This window comes from Scyliorhinus torazame, chromosome 5 (assembly GCF_047496885.1).
Source record: "Scyliorhinus torazame isolate Kashiwa2021f chromosome 5, sScyTor2.1, whole genome shotgun sequence".
Lineage (NCBI taxonomy): Eukaryota > Metazoa > Chordata > Chondrichthyes > Carcharhiniformes > Scyliorhinidae > Scyliorhinus > Scyliorhinus torazame.
Genome location: NC_092711.1, coordinates 266,330,775 through 266,357,548, shown reverse-complemented (window position 1 = coordinate 266,357,548; position 26,774 = coordinate 266,330,775). Strand labels below are relative to the sequence as shown.

The 26,774-nt window shown below is 49.4% G+C and overlaps 1 protein-coding gene across 2 annotated transcripts in view; it reads right to left on the bottom strand.

Moving 5' to 3' along the window:
- Positions 1-26,774, bottom strand: part of gdpd2 (glycerophosphodiester phosphodiesterase domain containing 2) — a 351,510-nt gene that overhangs the window by 307,019 nt on the left and 17,717 nt on the right. The window contains exon 1 of one of the 2 annotated variants that reach the window (XM_072505508.1): positions 2,632-2,781. The exons of the other annotated variant lie outside the window; for it this stretch is intronic. The gene's annotated coding sequence lies outside the window, so the exon portion shown is untranslated. Of the gene's footprint in view, positions 1-2,631; positions 2,782-26,774 lie in introns of those variants that run through there. 2 annotated transcript variants of the gene reach the window in all.

Genomic DNA, 26,774 nt, shown 5'->3' with positions numbered 1-26,774 from the left:
ACCCAGGTACAAGGTCCGCCCCGAAAGGCAGGAAGCCCCTGGGGACTATAAAGTTGAGCCCCCAAGTTCAAATCGTTCTTCTTGACCGGGTCACCCAGCAACGCGAACCAACATTGACCGTGACTGGTTCAACGGCCGCCGAGAGATCGTAAGTCTTAAGTCAATGCTCGCTACGAGATAGGCGCTCCTTTGAATTTGTGCAGCGATTACTGTGTATAATAAATGTGCTTTGATTTAAATCTTACTAATCGGTGTATTGAGTTATTGGTCATTACTCGAACTTGAACCTCGTGGCAGTATCATAAAGATACCTGGCGACTCGAGAGCAAAGGTTATAAAACAGAGCCAAGTGAACCAACCAAAAGTTAGCAACATATTACTGGCGACATTCTGACGGGACCCGAACTAGAAGTGGCTTAACCACTCCGGGAGAACCCAAAACTTTGAATTAGTGATCCAATTGGGAACAGAAAACCACAAGTGTTCAAGCAGTTCTGACCAATCCTCATAATTCGGAAGTGTGTGTATGCATGCGTAACTAACAGGGCTATAAGGTAAACTGATAGATTTTTTGTTGCGACAAAACTGTAGGGAGTTTGTACGTTGGAAATTAGCGAAAGCCGTACCCGTATTTACAGCACCGCCTTAGCTGTTCCAAATTTAAAAGAAGCATTCGGACAAGAAAGATGGCAATGCAGGCAATGCAGCGCCTCAAGAACCCAGAGGAATTTGCGGTCGTAGCGACCAGCCGCAGTAGAGTAGGACAATGTCCCGTATGGGAGGAAGAAATCAGTAAGTACCTCAAAGGGAAAGGAAGGCCCCTTTGGAGCGAATTCTGTAACAACGAGGAAACAGGTCCCGGGAGTATAGGACATACTTGGTGGGAGAACCTGAGCGAGATTCGCAAGAAGAGCTTAGGGAAAGCTTGCAAGCCGATGGCAATCATGTCCTGCTTGGCACAATTGCGAGGCACAGAGGAGGTCGTTAGGACGCTCCGGAAAGAGATAGAAGGCATACATCGAATGAGCAAGGTCGATGTTAGTGAGGTAGAAAGGGAGAATGTACAGTTAAGGAGGAAGTTGTCAGCAAAAGACGGAGAGGTGGATGATGCCAAATGGGCACACCAGTCTTGTCTGGCGCACTTAAGCAGCTTCCAGTCCCAGTACGAAAAGGCCTATCAGGGCACGCAAACGTGCAGTCCTGGTACGAGAAGAAACCGAGAAGCAGGTAGAAGCATTGCAGAGGCAGTGTAGTGACCTGAAGGCAGCGTTAAGAGCACTCCATGTTGCCACCACGGAGCAAAGACAAAGCTCACTAGACCACGCAAAGTGCCGGAAGCAGATTGCAGAACTGCAATCTCTGCTTTCAGTCCAAAAAGGATTCCAGGAAACCTTTGGAGCAAAATTAGATGAGGAAGACGGCCCTGATTGGGAAGAGTTAAATGAAACAGCGCAGAGATATGTTCAGGGAACATGTGCACAGGGAAAGCCCCAAAAGAGTAAAGCGCCCCAACCCCCCACAGAGCAGATAGTTCAGGCTCCAATGAATCCTGTAACCACCCACCACACAGCCACATTGGACGATAGGGAATTTCTGTACACCACCCCCTTAACAGTGACCCAATTACGGGACGCGTGCGAGAAAATCACACCGTTCCTCCCCACCTCAGTCCCCCACCATTTCTTTGCCAGAGTAAAGCAGCAGGCGACCATGTATGGCCTGGATGAGCGAGAGCATGTAAAGCTCACAGTTTTAAGTTTAGACCCTTTAGTCGTAGCAGCCCTTCTCGACCCACAGAATGTAAGAGGAGGAACCCTTGCAGAAATGCATACCGTGGTTCTAGACGCGATCGGGTATAATCGGGGAGACCCCGTAGATGGCCTCAATAAATGCAGGCAAAAGAAAACCGAGCACCCTACAGCGTTTGCTGGACGCCTGTGGATCCACTTGCAGCAGTTTTTGGAGACATAGACCGCGCCCATTTGTCCCCAGACAACATGGCCAAATGGACCCACACCCTTATCTCCCATGCCACAGAGGCAGGACGAAAAGCCTGTACGAATTATGACCCCTCAGAGGAAGCCCACAATGAGAAATGGGTTTTAAAAAGATTGTCCCGCGCCTGGGAGCAGTCTGTACAAAACAAACCCGCAGTGAGGAAACCCGAGGAACAGCAGGAAGAGCAGGCAGACATGCGTCCAGTTAAAACGCACCAGAACCCCGCATGGGTAAACAAAGGAAGGAACAGCCCCCCACAGAAACCACCGGAGTGTTACAATTGCGGACAATTAGGACATTACGCACGAGAATGTCAAGCCCCCCTGAAGCTGCAACGGAATCAGCCCACAAATGCCCCCCGAACCAGCAAAGACACCAACAGCCCCGACCCCCAACCCAGAGAATCATACCCAAGGGAACAATGCACCAGAGAGCCTGCTCCACCTTATGTGCCCCAGGGGTTATGTTACAACTGTGGGAAGTCAGGACACTTCGCCCAAGATTGCAGGAGACCCCCACCAGCTAGACTAGCCCCCAGATATGAAGGAGAACACCACCCACAGCAGCTGCAAGGTCCCAGCTGCCCCATGCAAACTGTGAGTGCTTACCCACCACTTCTCATGGCAGCGTTACCTCAGCAAGGCCACTTCATTTTTGTTTCACTCCTCCTTCCTCTCTTCTTTGGTCACGTTGCACTCCCTCCATTTGCTAGTTACACCCCAGTCCAAATGTGATTTACGATGTCCTGTATTCTGATGGAACCTGCAGCATGTTTTATGTTGTTTGTACTTGTACTGTTAAATGTTGTATGTCAGACCGGAATTTTTTTTCCACGGCCCCACGACACCACCCTTCTGACGCCCACTGGCAGTCAGAGAAACTAGTTTGGCCAGATGCTAGTTCAGAGGAACTAGTTTGTCCGCAGAGACTTGTTAAGGTGCCAGACGCCAGTCCAGCGGAACTCGTCTGTCGATAGAAACACAGACCCCCGTTCATAACTGCCCTTCTGGTTCGAGGGAAGAACCAATACGGCAGCCCCCCCAGGACAACTACATTTCTTGTACATTCTTGTTGGTTGCTCAGGCAGTGGAGAAACGGCATTGGGACCTGCCCTGCCTGGGAACCCCCCTCTGGTCAGCTACGCTGGGTAGGTCACACACGACATTGATCGCCGTCCTACCCGGGGACTCTATCCAAATCGTACCCGTCGCGACCCATACGCACCTCATTTCGGTAAAGTTTTGTTCAAAAAGTTTTGTTTTGTTTCAGGTAACCCTTAGGTTGCCAACCCTCTGCTACTTACATCCTGAAACATTGGGATGGTAAACCGCACGGTCTGCGAGATGGCTCGCACTGGTTAATTATTTGTAAGTGTGTCTTGTCCTAAAATTCGTTTTTTTTAAAAAAAAATGTTTTTTAAATGAGGGAGTCACACATAGTGACCAATTATAAAGGGAGTAATTGGCACTAAAGGACAGACAGGCTATCGTACGAGATATTAACACAAGGTAGTAACAGACACTATGCTTGATCACACAGAACTTCAGAAGCTCCAGGACCGGAGAAGAGAAGAGAAGAGAAGAGAAGTGAAAGAAGAAGCACCATGAGGACATCCTCCGCGTGGCTCATCGTTACAATGGACATTTGGTTGCGCGCGAACGCAAACCCCATGACCTCAACTCCCCCAGCCGTTAATGATTCACTTCCCCACAGTACCCAGGGCCCAGTCACAAGCGACACCGCACCATCTTGGTGTGACAGGTTTATAACCTGGTACTCCCTGTCCTACGTGATAGAATCCCTATTGGTATTGGCGATACTCTGCTGCATCGTGCAGACTATTCGTCTGAGAAAATGGAGGAGAGCCTACCGCGCTCGTACCCCGGTATATAGAATAAGATCCCCTATTTTCGGATACCACCAGACCACCGACCCCCTCGATCTATAATAAAGAGCATTCATTTGCGTTTTGTTGTAAATAAAGAAATGTTCATGAGCAATTGTACAATCCTGAGCTTGACTGCCAAGCCAGGAAAATGTGTATAAAATTGCTATGATTTTGTTTGTATGGTTTAGGAAGTTAGTGTGATGAAATGTTTGAGTGAGTGTAGTTTATTAAGGTTCCCATTTTCTTGTTTTGTAATGCATGTCCCTGTTTGACATAGCGCCCCTCAGAATGCCAGTTAAAATTTTCTTGCAGTTATGGTCAGTGTAGAGGCCATCGAAGAGTGCTCACCGGGTCAGGGAATGGAAAGCAACGCAGTAATGTGATCCTTCAAGCTTCGCGTTAGGATCCCAAGGAGGAAGTGTAGCCACTTGAGTTGGCCAAGTCCCGATTTAAAATGGCGAACTGCAATGGCTGAAGGGAAATTCAGCCAACACAGGCAGAAACCAGCAGGTGCAAGTTTGCTGTGTATTTAACTCTGCAAAGGCCCAGACAGCATCGATACTAGCAGCCATCTGCATAATAATGTAGCAACCATCTACATACTAATAAGCAAGCCCCGGGAACAATCGCAACATTTGGGACAAAAAAAACTAAGTCAGATTCCCCGGCGCCAGCAGGAGCCAACACAAAAGAGGTTAACGGACACCTCAAGACCGCCCATCGATCAGGGGACCGCTCCAGTATTGGAGAAATCGAACCAAGCAATTGGAACAAAGTCCAATCACCTAGAACCCAGGTACAGGGTCCGCCCCGAAAGGCGGGAAGCCTCTGGGGACTATAAAGTTAAGCCCCCAAGTTCAAATCGTTCTTCTTGACCGGGTCACCCAGCAACGCAAACCAACATTGACCGTGACCGGTTCAACGGCCGCCAAGAGATCATAAGTCTTAAGTCAACGCTCGCTACGAGATAGGCGCTCCTAGCTATCAATCCGTACCAACTTTGAATCCCGCAGACTCAGAACCCGAACGGAAGGCCATTTGTTCCCCTGACCTGGTGGGCCAGTCTGAAGTTAAGTACAGGCCTGTTAGTTGTAGAAGTAGCTTAGACGTAGAATTTGTGCATGAGTAGCGATTACTGTGTATAATAAATGTGCTTTGATTTAAATCTTACTAATCGGTGTATTGAGTTATTGGTCATTACTCGAACTTGAACCTCATGGCGGTATCATAAAGATACCTGGCGACTCGAGAGCAAAGGTTCTAAAACAGAGCCAAGTGAACCAACCAAAAGTTAGCAACAGTAGAGCGCATGAACCGCACTTTAAAAATGACCATTAGGAAAACGGTACAGTAGAACAATTCCACTTGGGACACGGTACTACCCTTTGCTCTCATGATTATCAGGAACACAGTTTCCAGTTCCACAGGTTTCACCCCCCACACCCTTATGACAGGGAGACCCATGAAAGGCATTGAATATTTATTAGGGCTCAATTTGGCAAAATCCCGCAGTAACCACGCTCACCCACGAAAAAGCAGTGCAACAGGTCACAGAGAACATCAAAGTGGCACAACTAGCTGCTGCTGTCCGACTAGGCGCTAGGAAACAGCAGAATAAAGCCAGCTTTGACAAAAAGGTTCACCTCATAGAATATACAGTCGGCCAGCAAGTTATGATCTCGTTGTACAACCCCAGCTTCTTCCTAGCCCCTAAATTCGCAGGCCCCTACTCCATCTCTGACAAAGTAAGCCCCTCTGTGTACAAGATAGCGTATCCCAACGGTAAGACTGGTTGGTTCCACATCAACCAACTCAAACTCTACGGATCGCAACGTAGCCACGCCCACCACTTAGCCTTGGTAATGGGAGAGGATGACGCTCTGCCCACTGACGACTCAACCCAACGCCCACTCCAACCCTCCCCCGCTCCGGCCAACACTCTCCCCTCGACTCCACCCATAATCACAGGTTTCAACCTCGAACTTGACTCTGATGAGAGCCTCCCAGATTTGACTACCATCCCTAGCGACCTTCCCACCATCAGCTGCTCTAGCCCCCGGAACGACGCCTTGGATTTTTCTGACTCTTTGTAAGGCCGTCCCCGCCCAACGACTTTTCCTACGCCACCTCCCAGCAACATTGTTTCCACTTCCAGTTCACCAGTTCCTGACTACCCTCCGTCACACGACAACCCCAATACTCCTTTTTGGCAGCGTGACAATTCCTACAGGTTGGTAAGACATGACGAATCGGATCACCCACAGGCCTATGAGGCTACCGCCCAGAATCTGCAGAGACGAGTCTGGCAACCAGGAGAAGGTGATGATTTAAGCAATGAGCCCCTTCTGGCAAATGATTTAATGGAACTGATGCACGCAAATATTTGAAGTGTCCAGGTGATGAGAAACCTAAGAATTAAGGTGTCCAAATCTCTGATGGAGCCTGCCCGTCTTCTTGTTTTAATCTCCTGTTCTCTCCAAAACATGGTTTTAATCTATGTCGGCCCGACATTCGGTTATGCAATTATAACTACTCTTCTGATTGAACCATCAGATGCGGTGTACTGACCAATGGCAGTTGAATGAACTACAATACGACTACAAATTCTTCCTGTTCATCCCGGTCACCCAGGTAGGGAGTCACGGCACTGACCCCCCCCCCCCCCCCCCCCTACCTGAGAACCCCACAATTATCCGGTTAATCACGCTCGGGTAGTGGAGTAACGGCACTAATCCCCACCCTACCCAGGGATCCAACCCATTCTTCACCCGCAGCGGCCCACACGCACCCCACGTTTCTCATCATGCTCTCTAGAATGGTTTACTACACCCTTTGCTGCTTTGGGCATGTCTTGAATCTTCCTTTCCCCTCCAAATCTAAACCCTTGTTTCTTCCACTATTCTTCCAGACCCCTTCGGGTCACTTCCAAATACTATTTACACTTAAAACACAAAGGTGGTTGATCACTGCTGCTACCTCTGAGCCTCTGGGACGAAACTCTGTAAAACTAGCCGCCCTGAAATTTGACTGGTTAAGCAAAGCCTCAACCTCCCGTGGTTGTTAGTAAAGATGGAGAATGGTCGAAGAAAACATCCGTCCATTCCTCGCATCGACCACACAAGCTGTGAGACACTTGAATACTTGAATTGAGACACTTGGATTAGTACCTCTCCAAATTTATTTTTTAAAACAAAATGGGGGAGTCACACATGGTGACAGTCATAAAAGGAAATTGGAACTAAGAAAGAGAGAGACTAGCACACAGATATTAACCAATGATACTGACATGATACTATGCTTGATTCCCTAGGATTACACGGAAACCAGATACCGCAGGATGAACCCAGCCCCCATGATCGCCGTCTGGATAATCGGCGTACTTACCGGACTCCGAGCACAAGATACCCAAGACTTTCCACAGCCCGGCGGTCTGTGGTGCCGTCCCCCAGATGCAGGAGAATGTGAGAGTGGCAGCCTATGGGTGCCACTCTCCAAGAACACAAGTGTCATATCTGGGTGCAATAACCAATGGACAATTTACAGAAAGCCCAATGGGTCCACATCAGAATGTTCGGGTAAACGGCAACATTATAATCTGGATACGATAGAGAAAGCGGTGAGTCAGTTGGTTCAAAGGATGTATTCTACGAGTATAGGGAGAAGGCCAGCCATCTGTTAGCTCACCAGTTGAGATGAAAGGCGGCTACACAAGAGATATCTCAGGTTAGAGATTAGCGGGGAGGACTGGTGATGGCTCCGGATAAGATCAATGGAGTGTTTGAGGCATTTTATCGGGCGCTATATGGGTCCGAGCTTCTGGTGGAGGACTCTAAGATAGAACAATTTATTGACGGGATGGACTTCCCAGAAGTGGGGAGGGGGACGAGACAAGAATTAGAGCCACCATTGGGACTACAGAAGATAGTGGAGTGCATTCATTTTATGCAATCGGGGAAGGCACTGGGGCAAATTGCAAATCACGCTGGCGCAGGTGTCTAAATCCCTGTTCCCAAAGAAGGGTAAGGATCCGATGGAATGTGGGTCTTGTAGGTATATGAACACCGATGCAAAGGTGCTAGCAGAGATCCTGGTGAGGTGTTTGGAGGATAACATTCCGGAAGTGGTCTCCGAGGATCAGACTGGCTTTGTCAAGGAGCAACAATTGTCGGGTACCATTAGTCGGCTTTTGAGTGCAGTCACGACCAATCTAGAGGGAAGGTTCCAGAAATAATTACTTCTTTGGACACAGAGAAGGTGTTTGATCGGGTGGAATGGAGGTACTGTTTGAGGTCCTGAGATGGTTTGGGTTTGGATCAACGTTTATCTCCTGGGTGAGAGCTTCTTCCCCACAGCTACTAGACTCCTCAACGAGTCTCCCTTGGACTGATCAGATCCCTGTAAGACACTATTCACGATGCCCTATGCTGCTCTTGCTCATGTATTTGCTTTGTTTAGCTCTTGTTCTGCACTGTAACCAATTGCTTATTTGTCGATGTACTTTGTCGATCATTCTTTTTGTCTACTGTGTACGTACTGTGTATGTCCCCTTGTCCGCAGAAAAATACTCTTCCCTGGCTGGGTGCGCAGACTTGAAAATCTTGCCATTCAAGCTGGCGAAAATGAGATTCAGTATCTTGGTATTAAGGTGGTCCATGAGTTGGCCATGATGCACAAATTGAATTGGCCCAGGAGGGGATGAGAGGGGACCTAAAGGGATGGGATGCTCTCCTGCTTTCTTTGGCGGGTAGAGTACAGACCATAAAAATGAACATTCTCCCGAAGTTCCTTTTCGTGTTTCAGTCTCACCCAATTTGTCTCCCTAAGACATTGTATTCTGAGGGTAGATAAGTTAAATTTGGCCTTTGTGGGGGCGGGCAAGTCACCCAGGATCTGGAGAGCCTTTCTGCAGAGGGGATGGCGGTGGGGAGGGAGGGGGTGATGGGGGAGTTGGCGCTGCCATGTTTATTATATTATTACTGGGCGGTGAATATAGAAAAAGTGCGGCAGTGGTGGGGGGAGTAGTGTTCGGAGAGGGGCAAATGGAGGAGACTTCTTGTTTAAAGACATTAGTACCTGCCCCTCTCCCATTCTCCCTGGCTAGGTATATTGCAAGCCCAGTGGTGGTGGCATCCCATAAAATTTGGAATCGCTGAGGCGGCACTTCGGGTTGAGGGGTGGGGGGGGGGGGGGGGGGGGGCAAGACGGGAATGGTGGCAATCTGTGAAAATCATACATTTCCACCATTGGGGACAAATGGAACTTATAGGAGCTGGAGAAGGGAGGGGGCCGAGAGGATTAGGGATTTGTTTGTGGAGGGTAGGTTTGAAGGGCTGGAGGTGTTGAGGGGGTGCAATTTAGGTATAGACAGGTGGGAGACTTTGTTCATAAAGAGTTTCCTTTATTCCTTTAGCTGCTGAAGCACATGTTGATGGATAGATTGTTATCATGAGATGAGCTGAGGGAAGGGAAGATCTCGGAAATAAATGGGTGGTTCCTGGAGATGGGTAAGGCTTCATTAGAAGAGATAAAGGGGAAGGGAAAGGAGAAGCTGCGGGGAGGGGCTGGAGTGATACTGTATTGGGTGAACTTGACCTCCTCTTGCCCCAGGATGAGACTGATTCAGTTTAAAGTAGTTAACAGGGCTCAGATGACTAGAACGTGTATGAATGGATTGTTCTCGGATATGGAGGACAGGTGCGCGAGGTTCTCAACTGGACTGGCAAATCACGTGCATATGTCTTGGTCGTGCCTGAAATTGGTTGTGTCTGAGCATCGGTGTTTTAGACTTGATCATGGGGGTGAGATTTGCGGAGTGTCGGAGTTGCCGGAGCTGCTGGAGGGGAAGGGGGCCGATGTTGTGGCCTTTGCCTCTCTGATTGCCAGGCGACGAATCCCACTTGGGATGGGGGTCGGTAGTGCCACCCAGGGCTTTGATATGATTGGGGAATGTTGCAGAATTTCTGCAAATGATGAAAATTAAATTTGACCTCAGGGGATCGGAGGAGGGGTTCTATTTGAGGGCAATGCCGTTCATCTCCGGGGGGAGGGGAGGGTGGGGAGGGGGGGTCTGAGGGGGGAGGGTGGGAGGGGACTGGGGGTTTGAGTTGGGAGTAAAATTAGTTGGTTTATAAAGATATAAAAATGACAAACTGCCTGCATTATAGTTCTGTGTGTTCATTATGACTGTGGAAACTTTTGTATTGTTTGGAATAAAATATATATATATAAAAAAAGAAAGTGACAGCAGATCAGCGGGTCTTCTTACATATTTATATGTCTAGGTGCATGTTTGAGTGCAACAGTCTCCACACCAGATGCGGAGATGACTGATACTATTAAAGTGACAAACTCAATGTATTTGATGCCTGAGGCCAGTGTAAGCCTGGCTGCTACAGTTTTAAGATGATTAACATGTTCCATTTTACTTCAGGAATAAAATAAATTAACCCAATTTCCTCCTGCTGTTTTATGCAAAAATTCATTGTGCAACCTACAGTTCAATCAAACATCCAATCTCCTTTATCACACAGCTCATTCAGCTTGCTGTCCTGGGGATGTTTCATTATAATCAGAATTAGTTACATCTCCTTTCATAAGACTGTTAAAATAACATGTCTGTGTTGTACTGCAAGACTCTGAGGCAATCATTTAAATTTTATTTCATACATATTCATTAAAGCTGCAAGATGATCTATTACCAAATATTGCAGCTGAAATTATGGCTGAAACATTCGAACTTTGGAGCAATTGTCGTACAATTTGTGCTGCTACCAACACGCAGTGCTTGTCATAATATACACCAGTATATCATGGTGCAGACACATACTGATGGACACAGAGTGGGACCAATCAACATACACAACACCGCAGCCAATCACCAGTGAGAGCACATGCACTATAAGGACAGGGGACATCAGAGTTCCCGCTCATTCGAGTAGCAGCTAGCTAGGAGCACAGAGCTCACAGCCTGCAACACAGACATTCACCATGTGCTGAGTGCATCAACTGGTTAGGACAAGGCAAAGGTCTTTAGTTAAAGCTGGTATCGCATTTACCCACAGTTCAAGTATGTTTAAATAGTTAACCTTTTAATAAAATAGTGTTGCACTACTTCAAGTATTGGTGACCTGTATGTTATCCAGAACACCCAACACATCATGATACCAGGCGTGGTTGCATACTAGCACTTCTTTGACTGACCTGCAAGTGATCTGCCTTCTGCCAGCATTCCGTCATTCTGCAACATGGACAACATCAGCCCGCCGCCGCCGCTCCGCATCGCCGGCAACCTTGGGGCCAACTGGAAGATTTTCAAACAGCGCTTCCAGCTCTTCCTCAAAGCCACAGACAGGGAGGGCGCCTCGGACACCAGAAAGATTGCTCATCTCCTCTCCACGGCCGGAGACCATGCCATCCACATTTTCAACTCTCTCACCTTTGCAGATGACGAAGACAAGACGAAGTTCAAGATGGTTCTCCTCAAATTTGACACTCACTGCAGCGTAGAGGTGAATGAAAGTTTCGAACGCTCCGTGTTCCAGCAGCGTTTGCAGGGTAAGGACAAACCTTTCCAATCCTTTTTAACGTGCCTCCGCATCCTTGCGCAATCTTGCAGCTACGGGCCCACCTCCGATTCCATGATACGCGACCAGATCGTTTTCGGTGTTCAGTCGGACCCCCTACGTCAGCAGCTCCTCAAAGTAAAGCAACTCACCCTAGCGACCGCCATTGAGATCTGTGTCCTATATGAAAATGCCATCAGTCGGTACGCCCATATACAAGCGGCTGAAACGGCGCAGCAAGGTGCCCACGAGGCGGAACGGGTCCAAGTGATTGAACATCTCCAGGGCCTCAGCCTGGATGAGGGTGGCCATTTCACGCGCTTTTCGCGGACTCCCGTGCTTTTACGCACCAAACGAGGGGACGGCGACATGGAGGAACGTAATGATCAGGCGCGCACCATGCAGAACTGCACCGCGCATGCACGGTGGTGCAGCGAACGTGCTGACGTCACAACGTGCGGCAACTGTGGCTCTGTGCATTTAAAGCGGCAATGCCCCGCAAAATTTCGACAATGCCCACGATGTGGAAGACTTGGCCACTATGCTGCCTGCTGTCGAGCAGCTCAGCCTTCCAATTCGTATCGCTTCAGCCAGCCTCGCAGGAATGTTCGGGCAATTCAACCCATGGTCACCAAGTCCGATTCCGACCTCCCACACAGCAGTGACACCGAGGACCCGAAGGCGCCTTTTCGAGTCGGTGTCGTAACGAAAAACAGGCTGTCCCCGAAGCAAAGTCACCAGCCGCTGTCGGTATACAGCATCGATCCAGACGATGAGTGGTGTGCCACCCTGACGGTGAACCGGTCCCAAATACGATTCCGCCTGGACACTGGTGCCTCCGCCAATCTCATGGCGTGGTCTGCTTTCCAAAGCCTTTGTGTCAAACCAACCTTTCTCCCATCGGCCTGCCAGCTATTGGACTACAATGGCAACATCATTCCTGCTACCGGCTCATGCCAACTCGAAGTGACACACAAGTCACAAAAAGCCATCCTTCCTTTCGAGATCGTGGGCTCCTGCTTGGCGCACAGACTTGCATATTGCTAAACCTCGTTCAAAGAGTTCACTCTCTCTCTCCTGATGACATGTCTGCCTTCCAGGATGCTGACTTCAGGGCGCAACTCAACGCCATCATCGACCAGCAACGCGACGTCTTCGAAGGCATGGGCACGCTCCCATATACTTACAAAATCAGACTCAAACAGAACGCCACGGCTGTGGTGCATGCACCTCGCAGAGTCCCAGACCCCCTCAAGGACCACCTCAAGCAGCAGCTACAGGACCTCCAAGACCAAGGAGTGATCTCCAGAGTTACGGAACCAACTGACTGGGTCAGTTCCATCGTGTGCGTAAAGAAGCCTTCCGGCGAGCTCAGAATCTGCATTGATCCAAAGGATCTGAATCGCAACATAATGAGGGAGCATTACCCAATCCCCAAGCGTGAAGAGATCACATGCGAGATAGCTCGGGCCAAGCTCTTCACCAAACTTGACGCCTCAAAAGGATTCTGGCAAATTCAACTAGACAGGTCCAGCAGGAAACTGTGTACCTTTAACACCACTTTTGGCAGATATTGTTACAACAGGATGCCATTTGAGATCATATAGGCATCAGAAGTATTCCACAGGATCATGGAACAAATTATGGAAGGCATTGAAGGTGTTCGCGTCTATGTTGATGACATAATAATTTGGTCCACCACCCCGCAGGAGCATATCAGTCGCCTCCAGCGCGTGTTCATACGCATATGGGAGCAGGGCCTACGCCCCAACAGAGCCAAATGCTCCTTCGGCCAGTCGGAACTCAAGTCCCCAGGGGACCACATCCCCCAGTTGGGTGTGCGGCCGGATGCGGACAAGGTGGCTGCCATCACAGCCATGAAAAAGCCAGAGGACAAGAAGGCGGTCCTCCGATTTCTGGGCATGGTCAACTTCCTAGGGAAGTTCATCCCTAACCTCGCCTCTCATACCACAGCTCTCAGGAACCTGGTCAAGAAGAATGGCTTCCTGCCCACGAGCGCGAATGGAGAGAACTTAAAACCAAACTTACCACGGCCCCGGTATTGGCCTTTTTTGATCCAGCGAAAGAGACAAAAATTTTGACCGATGCCAGCCAATCTGGCATTGGGGCAGTGCTCCTGCAACGCGATGAGGCCTCATCATGGGCCCCCAATGCATATGCGTCACGCGCCATGACCCCCACGGAACAGCGCGACACGCAGATAGAAAAGGAGTGCCTGGGCCTGTTGACCGGTGTCGTCAAATTTCATGATTATGTGTACGGCCTTCCCCAATTCACCGTCAACACCGACCATCGCCCGCTGGTCAGTATAATACAAAAAGATTTGAACGACATGACGCCTCACCTCCAGTGCATTCTGCTCAAACTCCGGCGATACGACTTTCAGCTCGTATACACCCCGGGCAAAGATTTGATCATAGCCGACGCTCTGTCCAGGGCAGCCAACACCCCGTGTGACCCAGGGGGATTCATCTGCCAGCTTGACGCCCATGTGGCCATTATGGCCTCCAATCTACCGGCCACGGATGAACGCCTCGTCCAAATTCGCCGCGAGACTGCGGCTAACCCCCTGCTACAGCGTGTCATGCGCCACCTAACAGACGGGTGGCTCAAGGGCCAATGCCCGCAGTTCTACAACATCAGAGATGATCTGGTGGTAGTCGATGGTGTCCTCCTGAAGCTGGACCGCATTGGTAACCCGCACAGCATGCGCCAGCTCGTCTTGGAACAGCGACACGAGGGCCATCTTGGCGTGGAGAAGTGCCACCGACAGGCCCGAAAGGAGGTGTATTGGCCCGGCATCAATGACGACATCACCAACACAGTGCTCAACTGCCCCACCTGTCAGCGGTTCCAGCCGGCCCAACCACGTAAGACCCTACAGCCCCATGAGTTGGTCACGTCCCCTTGGTCCAAGGTCGGCATCGATCTGTTCCATGTGCTGGGCAGGAACTATGTTCTGATTGTAGACTATTTTTCAAACTACCCGGAGGTTGTACGTTTGCACGACATCACATCGTCTGCAGTCATCCGTGCCTGTAAGGGCACCTTTGCTCGTCACGGCATCCCACTCACTGTGATGTCGGACAATGGCCCCTGCTTCGCAAGCTAGGAATGGTCCAACTTTGCCAGGAGGTACAACTTTGTGCATGTGACATCCAGTCCCCTGTACCCCCAATCCAATGGCAAAGCGGAGAAGGGCATCCACATAGTCAAACGGCTCCTCTGCAAGGCTGTCGATGCGGGATCCGACTTCTAACCCGCCCTGCTGGCCTATCGCTCGGCCCCACTGTCCACTGGACTGTCGCCAGCCCAGCTGCTCATGGGTCACACCCTGAGGACGACGGTGCCATCCATTCACGTCCCAGACCTCGACCACGTTCCGGTCCTTCAACGAATGCAACTGTCTCGTGCAAGCACAAGGCGGCTCATGACGCCCGTGCATCTGATCTCCCTGCTCTGGCTCCAGATGACAACGTCCGCATCCATCTTCCGGATGGTGGCTGGTCTGCAACTGCTGTGGTTCTTCGGCAGGTGGCTCCCCGCTCGTTCCTGCCTTCCCATGTAAATAGCTTAGTTTTATGTACATAGTCCTGTAAATATTTCACACACACGTAGTCAGGAACATTCACCACACACTATTTATTGTCATCAGGCACATTTTTTTATATAAAAGGGGGGATGTCATAATATACACCAGTATATCACAGTGTAGACACACACTGATGGACACACAGTGGGACCAATCAACATACACAACACCACAGCCAATCACCAGTGAGAGCACACACACTATAAAGACAGGGGGCATCAGAGTTCCCGCTCATTTGAGTAGCAACTAGCTAGGAGCACAGAGCTCACAGCCTGCAACACAGACATTCACCATGTGCTGAGTGCACCAACTGGTTAGGACAAGGCAAAGGTCTTTAGTTAAAGCTGGTATCGCATTTACCCACAGTCCAAGTATGTTTAAATAGTTAACCTTTTAATAAAATAGTGTTGCACTACTTCAAGTGTTGGTGACCTGTATGTGATCCAGAACACCCAACACATCAGTGTCCACTGCTTTTTACTGACAGATGATGCAAATGAAAAGTTCAAGGTCACAAAATTATGCCCCTGAGCACCACTGGTTTCAATGCTATGAGAACCTGGAGTGGCTAAAAATAGTGCCAGATCAACCTCTGGCCACTTCTGGCATGGCTCATATGGATCACCCATGCTTGAAAAGGTGACACAGCGAGTGTGCCGTGCAGGTGCCAGACGTATATAAGCTGGGCAGATCGTGATCTCAGTCAGCATCTAACACTGATCGGGCCCAGTTGACCTGTTGGATCTCACATGTCCACTTAATTTCCATACTTAAAGACGAACTGAAAAAGGAGTCCCACTCAAACAAGCACTATTCAAAGTAGTCAGCATGAAATTTCCCGCCAAGGTGCTTTTGACCTTCTTTTTCTACTTCATTGTTAGTGGAAGTGCTGTATAATAATAATAATAATCTTTATTGTCACAAATAGGCTTCCATTAACACTGCAATGAAGTTACTGTGAAAAGCCCCTGGTCACCACATTCCGGTGCCTGTTCGGGTACACAGAGGGAGAATTCAGAATGTCCAAATTACCTAATGTGCACGTCTTTCGGGACCTGTGGGAGGAAACCAGAGCACCCGGAGAAAACCCAAGAGGCATGGGGAGAATGTGCAGACTCCGCACAGACAGTGACCCAAGCTGGGAATCGAACCTGGAACGCTGGCGCTGTGAAGCCATAATGCCAACCACGGTGCTACCGTGTTGTTGGAGGAATTCTAAGCTGTTGAAGTAAGAATGGAGTGGTGCTGAACCATGGGAATGAAGTTTGAAACAGTTCCCTCAAATTTCCCTTTGCCGTGCTTGGCCTGCCTTTTGAACTTTGTGGCTCCTTTATGATTGATGTGTGGCTGAATATGCACATGTCTTATGGGACAGCTTCATGCATATGTCCTGTATGTCCTCTGAATAGTAAGTTCTGGATTGCTGTGCAGCTTGGATGGAGCACTGGTTGAAGGCCTCTGAGCAGAGAGCTTGGGCCTCACTATTGCAGTCCCTATGGAATGATAAGGAGATGGAACACAGACAACAGGGAGGGAAGTAATGCACAGAGGGGAGGGAGACGGCTTTCAACAGAAGTCAATACCTATTTAGGGTACTTAGAGAATACTTCTCCGATCTTCACCTCAACCAGGAGGTCTGAGGTGGCTACAATTCACCAAGGAGGTGGTCACTGAACTATGCCACCCCCTCAATCGGACCCACAGCCTCAAGAGTAGTACAAGAATGGTGCTATGAATGGCCCTCAATTTCCATGTTTCCGTATCTTTCCAGGCCGGAGCCAGCAACATCCCTCAGTTCGTTCTGCATCACTACAACAGAGGTCAGCTGATTTGGACAAGGGGCAGGAATTCATTGTCTTCCTTCAATGCAGAAAGAAACAGGAGGAGTGGGCACATGACTTTGTCAGTGTAGAAGGATTCCCAATGGTGTAGGGAGGCATTCACTGCATGCAGGTGACTCAATGGAGAGATGGTTACATGAAAAAAAGCACTTCTTTAACATGTACTTAACTGCAAGACCATGCTGAGTGCATCATATTGGTTAGTGTCTGCTTTTTATTATTCACTCATTGGATGCGGGCATCGCTGGCCATGTTTGCCCATCCCTTCATTTCTATCCTGAGCCTGATTAAATTGGATATCTTAAATCAAAGAACTGAACAGTTTGAATTAAATTGCAGTCCAAACCTTAGACAGGCTGTTGGGAATTTGGACTTGGCCAATGCCAAATACAGAACCCACAGATAAACGGCCAGAGTGTGCCTGGACCTGCCCTGTCAATCACACATCAGGAGATCATCAATCCTATTGATATCATAGAATTTACAGTGCAGAAGGAGGCCATTCGGCCCATCGAGTCTGCACCGGCTCTTGGAAAGAGCATCCCACCCAAGGTCAACACCTCCACCCCATCCCCACAACCCACTAACCCCACCCAACACTAAGGGCAATTTTGGACACTAAGGGCAATTTATCATGGCCAATCCACTTAACCTGCACATCTTTGGACTATGGGAGGAAACCGGAGCACCCGGAGGAAACCCACACACACACGGGGAGGATGTGCAGACTTCGTACAGACAGTGACCCAAGCCGGAATCAAACATGGGACCCTGGAGCTGTGGAGCAATTGTGCTATCCACAATGCTACCGTGCTGCCCACTTTGTACCGATATGCACCGATTTGTTTTGGGTAGTCCAGACCGAGACAGACTTTTGGGCACCCAGAGTTCTTGCCGTTACCTTATATGGCCTCAGCTTATGTGCAAGCAACATTACCAGAGATGGACACCTGAGGGCGGGCCTGGTGTCCTTTAAAGCGAACATCAAGAAATCCATTTGGTGTTGGGACCCCCTCCCGAGACCTCAATAGCCGGAAGCCAGAGAAGTTTTTGAAAAGGCAGGTAGGGTGGGTGGTAAAGGTAAACACCCAAGACACGCCTGCAGTGAAGGGTCCATGCAGAGGCAATCGAGACGTCTGATCAGAGGTGGAAGGAAGGAGCGTGAGAGACCCACCTTCGCAACGATGAATCTGAGGGACTCAGAGAATCGGACCCACGGCTCAACGTAAGTAATCTTTACGGGTCGTATAACAAATCTTGGAAATCTTTAGTAAATGTTATTGAATTAATTTAAGGGTAAATATTGTTTTTTTAAAATAAATTTAGATTACCCAATTCTTTCTTTCCAACTAAGTGGCAATTTAGCGTGGCCAATCCACCTATCTGCACATCTTTTGGGTTATGGGGGTGAGACCCATGCAGACACATGGAGAATGTGCAAACTCCACATGGACAGTGACCCGGGGCTGGGATTGAACCCAAAGGGAGACAGTCAGTAGTTTGGAACCATATTGCCCATGCTGCATGTGGCTGAGCATCTGTGCAGTGAAGAGCATCAGTATGGGATCGGGGGAGACCCAGCTTGGGGTGCCTGATGGTAGCACAGTCGCTGTTGGCACCCACGGTTTGAGAGTTTGAATCTGGGAAAGCGTGAGTGAGGATGGCTGTCATGCGGATGGGACTGGAACGCAAAGTGCACAGATGTAAATCCCAGCCTTTTGCAGAGGGAACCAGGATTGCAGGTATTTAACCTCTCCCACCCCGCGTAGCCTCCTCCACCCCATCTCCCTCCTTCAACCCCAGCCACACTGTCTTCACTTCCCTCCCCTCAACCCCCAGTAGAAAAAGGCCGATTGCCATCTGTGTGTGTGTGTGTGTGTGGGGAGTTAGAGACAGAGAGTGTGTGTGTGTGTCGTTGGTATCCAGAAAATGGGCACGTTACTTCGGGAGTAAGCGAAGCCTGCTAGAGGCCTCCATCCGTGAAGGTGACATCTAGCAGTGTGGTGGAATTGGCTACTGAAAGTGTTCAATGGCAGCATCTTCACAATCCGATGTGGTGACCAGGAGCGCATCAGCAACAGACGGAGAGAGGGACGAACATTCTGCAGCTAAATCTTTCACCCTAACACTGAGACAAGGCCAAGTCAGTCCACTTCAAGCTTCCCTCAGAAAGATCTCTTCTTTGTTTCATTAATGTCCTTTCTTCCTTTGTGTCATCACAAACAGGAATGAATCAGGCAAAGGTCTCAATTTTGGAATCTCAGTACCAGCGCTGCGACCTCTTCCTCACCTTACAAATATTTTATAAGTAACTAGACTTGGGTCATGTGAAGTCAAATTTTCTCAGAATATAAAGGTTTCTTTAGAGCTCAGACGTTTTGTGAATCTCTTCATTTATCCTTTTTTGAAACAAAAACACAATATCTAAAATGAAAAGGCTATTTATATTAGACATGATAATTGGTCAGTAATTAGGGTGTGTTACCTTATTTAATTAGTAACATTGCAGGGACAGTATAGTTGAGCGTGCAGGCATGAATTTCGTCCTTACTCATGTTGGGAAGTAATGAATTTTAGCAGTACTGAGATAACGGATTTCCCTGTGGGTAATGTAGAATTTCACAGCACAAGAAGGAACCTACTAAGCCCATCATTGTAGTTGGATTGGATTGGACTTGTTTCTTGTTACGTGTACCGAGGTACAGTGAAAAGTAGTTGCACAGCTCTCAAAGAACTGTCCATGTTGTCCTATTTTCCACACTCTATTTTTTTCCAGATATGAAACGTATGATGAATTCTATCCCTGCCATTGTTCCTGATGGGACAATCCATGTCCCAACAACCCCTCAATTCGTATCAATAGTCATCGTATCATCCAATTTCATTTGGTTGAAAAAGTTATTGCTGCAGACAACTGCTGTGAGAATGGGTTAGGCTTTCAGATGTGAAGAAAGATTTGTAAGTTGAAGACTAGGACAAGCTCATCGATGGAGATATTAGTGGTGGTTGCCATTTCATTTTGAATCATGAATTATTAAATCATTAGTCTTTAGCATAGCGAGAATTTCATTGTGCCACTGTTTGATTATGTAATTCAAGCCTATTCATAGACTCCACAGTGCAGGAGGAGGCTGCTTTGGGGTCACTAAATGTACCCCCCTTTCAATCACTCCCCACCCCCCTCCCCCAAGGACCACAGCTCTTTTCAGGCCCACCCTCAATAGTGCTCCTTGGCACCCAGCTGTTCCAAATTTTGGGCACAGTGCTGCTGTGGCTGGAGATGCACTGCCTGGGACTGTCAGGGCCTTTGTGAAGGTAAGTGGTAGGGGGTTACTGGGGAGGTTGCAAGGGAAGTGAACTGAGTGATTGGGGGATGGGAGGGGGTCGAGCTCTCGCCATCTGTAAAACATCAGGCCTTAATGTGGGTCTTACCCTCCAGTGAGTTGGCAGATGTGCTATCCTTTGCCTCCACTCTGGTCTCTGTGCACTTATGCTGGTTATTTGACCATATCCTTTATTGTAGTCTCTAAAGTATGTTCAGTGCCAATATCTGAGCTGCTAGCTACGAGTCTGAGATTGAAAGTGATGGTGTGTCTTCAGCTTCACAGTCTTCTTCCTCCATTGACTGGGCAACTCTTGGATAATGAAAGGCAAAGGGATAAGGTTAATGTGGTAGTCACCACTGTTGTATTGTATATACTACATACGAGGGTATTACGGTAAGGAGTCTGTACTACAGATACGGGGGTAGATCCCTGCCTGCTGGCTCCGTCCAGTAGGCAGAGTATAAATGTGTGTGCTCTCCGAACAGCAGTCATTTCGCAAGATGCTGTAGGAGGCCACACATCTCTGCGTAATAAAGCCTCGATTACTCTCTACTCTCGTCTCGTCGTAATTAATAGTGCATCAATTTATTACACAGAGATTTTTCAGAGATGGACCTCCGCATCAAGCCGGATCGCCTGCAGCTGCATCCTGAAGCAGACAACGCCAAAAAGGACTTACAACATTGGCTAGCTTGTTTTGAAGCTTACATCGGGTCTGCGCCAGACCCAATCTCAGAAGCACAGAAGCTCCAGATTCTGTACACGCGGCTGAGCTCCAACGTTTTTCCCCTTGTCCAGAACGCGCCTACCTACGCAGAGGACATGGCGCTACTGAAGGAGAATTACGCTCAGCAGACCAACAAGATCTATGCCAGGCACCTCCTATCCACGCGGCACCAACCTCCCGGTGAGTCTGTGGAAGATTTCTGGCGTGCCCTGCTTGCCCTGGTGAGAGACTGTGACTGCCAGGCCGTTTCGGCCGCTGAACATTCGAACCTGCTAATGAGAGACGTGTTCGTTATGGGCATAGGGTCTGACTACATCCGCCAACGCCTCTTAGAAGGGGCCACGCTTGACCTCGCGGCGACCAAGAAACTAGCGCTCTCGCTCACGGTCGCCTCACACAATGTACAGGCTTATGCCCCCGACCGCACGGCCCAGCCCCCCTGTGTATCGTGGAGCCGGCCAGCGGCCACCCCATCATGGACCCCATCAGCGACCGCCCTCAGCCAACCCCAATCCTGCGCCGCGTGGCAGCCAACCAACCCCGGGGGACCCAAGTGCTACTTCTGTGGACAGTCAAAACACCCCCAGCAGCACTGCCCGGCGCGGAGCGCGCTCTGCAAGGCCTGTGGCAACAAGGGACATTTCGCTGCAGTGTGCTAGGCCCGCTCAATTGCCGCTATTGTCCTGGCATCCCCCACGTGCGGCCAGTGGGCGCCACCATCTTCCTCTCCTCAGACCACGTGCCGCCCATGGGCGCAGCCATCTTGCTCCACTCACAACACGTGCGGCCCGTCGGTGCCGCCATCTTGCTTGCCTCAGAACCAATGGGCACCGCCATCTTGCCTGCCCCAGGACACGTGCGGCCCATGGGCGCCGCCATCTTACCTGCCTCAGGACCCCTGCCCATCGGGCACCTCATCGGGCTGCTCATCGCCTGCAACCGCCGCCGACCAGCCGCGTCTCGCCTCGGTCACGATCGACCAGTCTCGACCGCGCAACCTCGTGACCGCTTCGACAAAGGTGAATATCCTGCCTTCTGAACTCCGGGAGCACTGAGAGCTTCATCCACCCCGATACGGTAAGGCGCTGCTCCCTCGCGGTACACCCCGCTAACCAAAGAATCTCCCTGGCCTCCGGATCCCACTCCATGGCGATCCGGGGGTACTGCATCACCACCCTCACCGTCCAGGGCGTAGAGTTCAGCGGCTTCCGGCTCTACGTCCTCCCCAACTTCTGCGCTGCCTTGCTACTCGGCCTGGACTTCCAGTGCAACCTCCAGAGAAAAACCCTCAAATTTGGCGGGCCCCTACCACCCCTTACTGTTTGCGGCCTCGCGACCCTTAAGGTCGACCCGCCTTCCCTGTTTGCAAGCTTCACCCCAGATTGCAAACCTGTCGCCACCAGGAGCAGACGGTACAGCGCCCAGGACAGGACCTTCATCAGGTCTGAGGTCCAGCGGCTGCTGCGGGAAGGTATCATCGAGACCAGCAACAGCCCCTGGAGAGCCCAAGTGGTAGTGGTGAAAACCGGGAAGAAAAACAGGATGGTCGTTGACTACAGTCAGACCATCAATCGGTACACGCAGCTCGACGCGTACCCCCTCCCACGCATATCTGATATGGTCAATCAGATTGCACAGTACCGGGTCTTCTCAACAGTGGATCTGAAATCTGCCTATCACCAGCTCCCCATCCGTAAGGTGGACCAGCCATACACCGCGTTTGAAGCAGACGGCCGCCTTTACCATTTCCTTCAGGTTCCCTTTGGCGTCACCAACACGGTCTCGGTCTTCCAACGGGAGATGGGCTGAATGGTTGGCCGGTACGGGCTGCGGGCCACATTCCCGTACCTGGACAACGTCACCATCTGCGGCCACGACCAGCAGGACCACGACGCTAACCTTTCCAAATTTCTCCACATGTGTGTATTCAGCACGAAACGATTAGTCATCTTCGGCTATATGGTTCAGAACAGAGTTCTAGGGCCCGACCCCGGTCGCATGCACCCCCTCATATGCCCAGTGGGTCTCAAACTGTGCGGACAAGGCCCGCCCACTCATTCAATCCACCGCTTTCCCACTGACAGCCGAGGCTCACCAGGCCTTCAACCATATCAAGGCCGACATCTCCAAGGCCGCGATGCACACGGTCGACGAGACGCTCCCCTTCCAAGTCGTAAGTCGAGAGCGATGCATCAGACGTCGCTCTGACCACCACTCTCAACCAGGCAGGCAGGCCCGTGGCATTCTTTTCTCACACCCTCCATGCCTCCGAAATTCGGCACTCCTCCGTCGAAAAGGCAGCCCAAGCGATCGTTGAAGCTGTGCGACATTGGAGTCATTACCTGGCCGGCAGGAGATTCACTCTCCTCACTGACCAACGGTCGGTTGCCTTCATGTCTAACAACACACAGCGGGGTAAGATCAAAAATGATAAAATCTTGAGGTGGAGGATCGAGCTCTCTACCTACAATTACGAGATTTTGTATTGCCACGGTAAGCTCAACGAGCCCCCCGATGCCCTGTCCCGAGGTACATGTGGCAGTGCACAAGTGATCCGACTCCGGACCCTGCACGACGATCTCTGTCAGCCTGGAGTCACCCGCTTTTACCACTTCATTAAGGCCCACAATCTGCCCTACTCCATCAAGGAAGTCAGGGCTATCACCAGAGACTGCCAGGTCTGCGCGGGGTGTAAACCGCTCTTCTACCAGCCAGACCGTGCACGCCTGGTGAAGGCCTCCCACCCCTTTGAACGCTTCAGCGTGGACTTCAAAGGGCCCCTCTCCTCCACCAACCGCAACACGTACCTTCTTCATGTGGTCAACGAGTATTCCCGATTCCCCTTCGCCGTCCCATGCCCCGATATGACGTCTGCCACCATCATCAAAGCCCTCAACACCAACACCAGCAGACAGATTTATTATTGTTATGTCAATAAAGCATGAAAACATAAATCCAAAACTACATATGAAAACTTTATTGTTTTTCGCTATTTTCAAAATGGACTTTCTGAAAAAGATGGCTACTACAGGTCAGATGATCGGCCCTTTGTCCTGGAAGCTGCCAACAGAAATTACAACAACAAAAGAATCCTCCTCTCATTATCATAGAATCTCAAACCCAATTGTAAGGTCATTATAATCATGAAACCAGTGGACTCGCAGATACAAACTCATGCCTGCAGAGTTGTTAACAGACCCACTTAATACCTGGGACTGTCCAGGGCCATTTCAAAAGTGGACCATTAAAGATACATTGAATGTAATTTGCATCTTGATAAGCCCACCCTCTAATGGAGTCAAAGGGTCTGCCTAGACAATGGCTCCCGATACATGAACAGCAATATGTATGATAAATCTTCAAAAGCTTAGTACCTGGGATATTATCAGCCCTGAAACCGAAAGTCAGTTCCAAACCATGGGTATGATGTGAAGATGCCGGCGTTGGATTGGGGTGAGCACAGAAAGAAGTCTTACAACACCAGGTTAAAGTCCAACAGGTTTGTTTCAAATCACTAGCTTTCAGAGCTAGATTGTCGCGCGATGTCCGTTCATCCGTTGTCGCAGTATCTGCATGGTCTCGCCAATGTACCACGCTTCGGGACATCCTTTCCTGCAGCGTATGAGATAGACAACATTGGCCGAGTCGTACGAGTATGTACCGCGTACTTGGTGGGTGGTGTTCTCACGTGTAATGGTGGTACCCATGTCGATGATCTGGCACGTCTTGCAAAGATTGCCATGCCAGGGTTGTGTGGTGTCGTGGTCGCTGTTCTGAAGGCTGGGTAGTTTGCTGCAAACAATGGTTTGTTTGAGGTTGCGCGGTTGTTTGAAGGCAAGTAGTGGGAGTGTGGGGATCACCTTGGCAAGATGTTCGTCTTCATCGATGACATGTTAAAGGCTGCGAAGAAGATGTCGTAGTTTCTCCGCACCGGGGAAATACTGGACAACGAAGGGTACTCTGTCAGTTGTGTCCCGTGTATGTCTTCTGAGGAGGTTGGTGCGTTTTTTTGCTGTGGCGCGTTCAAACTGTCAATCGATGAGTCGAGCGCCATATCCTGTTCGTAGGAGGGCATCTTTCAGCGTCTGTAGATGTCTGTTACTCTCCTCCACATCTGAGCAGATCCTGTGTATACGGAGGGCTTGTCCATAAGGGATGGCTTCTTTAATGTGTTTTGGGTGAAAGCTGTCGAAGTGGAGCATCGTGACGTTATCCGGGGGCTTGCGGTAAAGCGAAGTGCTGAGGTGACCGTCCTTGATGGAGATAAGTATGTCCAAGAATGCAACCGATTTTGGAGAATAGTCCATGGTGAGTCTGATGGTGGGATGGAATGTATTGATGTCATCGTGTAGGTTTCAGTGATTCTTCGCCGTGGATCCAAAGGAAAAAAATGTCATCGATATATCTGGTGTATAACGCCGCTTCAAGGTTCTGTGCGGTGAGGAGGTCTTGTTCAAACTTGTGCATGAAGATGTTGGCATATTGAGGTGCGAATTTGGTCCCCATGGCTGCTCTGTGTGTCTGGATTTGTTGTCGAAGGTGAAGACGTTGTGATCCAGAATGAAGCGGATGAGTTGCAGAATTGCGTCTAGAGATTGGCAGTTGTCGGCGTTGAGTACTGAGGCTGTTGCAGCAATGCCATCATCATGGGGGATGCTGATGTAGAGTGCTGAGACATCCATTGTGACGAAGAATGTTCCTGGTTCAACTGGTCCGTGGGTGCTGAGCTTCTGTAAGAAGTCCGTTGTATCGCGACCGAAGCTAGGTGTTCCTTGTATGATGGGTTTCAAGATGCCCTCGATGTAGCCAGAGAGGTTCTCACACAGGGTCCCAATGACAAAATGGGTAAGCATCCCTTTCGATATCATAGTGGAGAAAGAAGATCACATGACTCGAGTGACCATTTTGAAATCTGTTTAATCCTTTACGAATTGAGAAACCCTCAGATAGTTGTTCTAACACCAACTGGGAAGAACTTCAGCAGCCTGCTGAAGCAAGCAGCTGGCCACCATATTTCAACTTCTTGTAGCCTGACTTTTAAAAGTCTCTGATCATTGCCTGTCAAGCAACCTAAGAATAGAAATCTCACTGTGCTGCAGGGTCATTTGTTTCAAAGATTTTTCGTGTTGCAGTCTCCAACCAGGAACTCATTTGGACTGAAGTCTGCCACACAGGAAGCAGCCTCTGGACCTTGACTTCTTGAACTCTGGAAATCATGTGAACTCATATTAATTTCTGCCGTGCTTTTACTGTTGTTGCCCTTAGTTATAAATCTTCCTTTTCTCCATCCTTCTTACTGTATATGTTTATGTGTGTGTGAACACTCTCCCCCTCCTGTGTTTGAATGTGAATAATAAGCTTCTGAGTTCATTATAATGCGAGTTTGCTGTGAGTTATTACTAAATTGGATCTCACAAACTGAGAGGTTAGGGAAATGTCCCACAGCCCAGTTTAAAAATAATTCAAAACGCCTCTGCCTACAAACAGACACGGAGGTGACAAAGCAGTTCAGTTTCTCTCTGTCCTGTCCGTACAATATGAACATTCAATAGCTATTGTTAACAAAAACATTCAGATGAACCTCTCACATCATTTCATTTGCTCTCAAATTGATCTCACAATATTTCACTTTTTCCAAGATAATATTATATAAAGAGTGAAAATACCTATAGGTAGTATAGTTGTGAAAATTGTTTGCATAAAAAACAAATCTCTGTTCAAGAGTTAGCACAGTGGTTAGCACTGTGCCAGGGACCCTGGCTCAATTACAGCCTTGGGTCACTGTCTGTGTGGAGTCTGCACGTTCTCCCCGTGTGTGC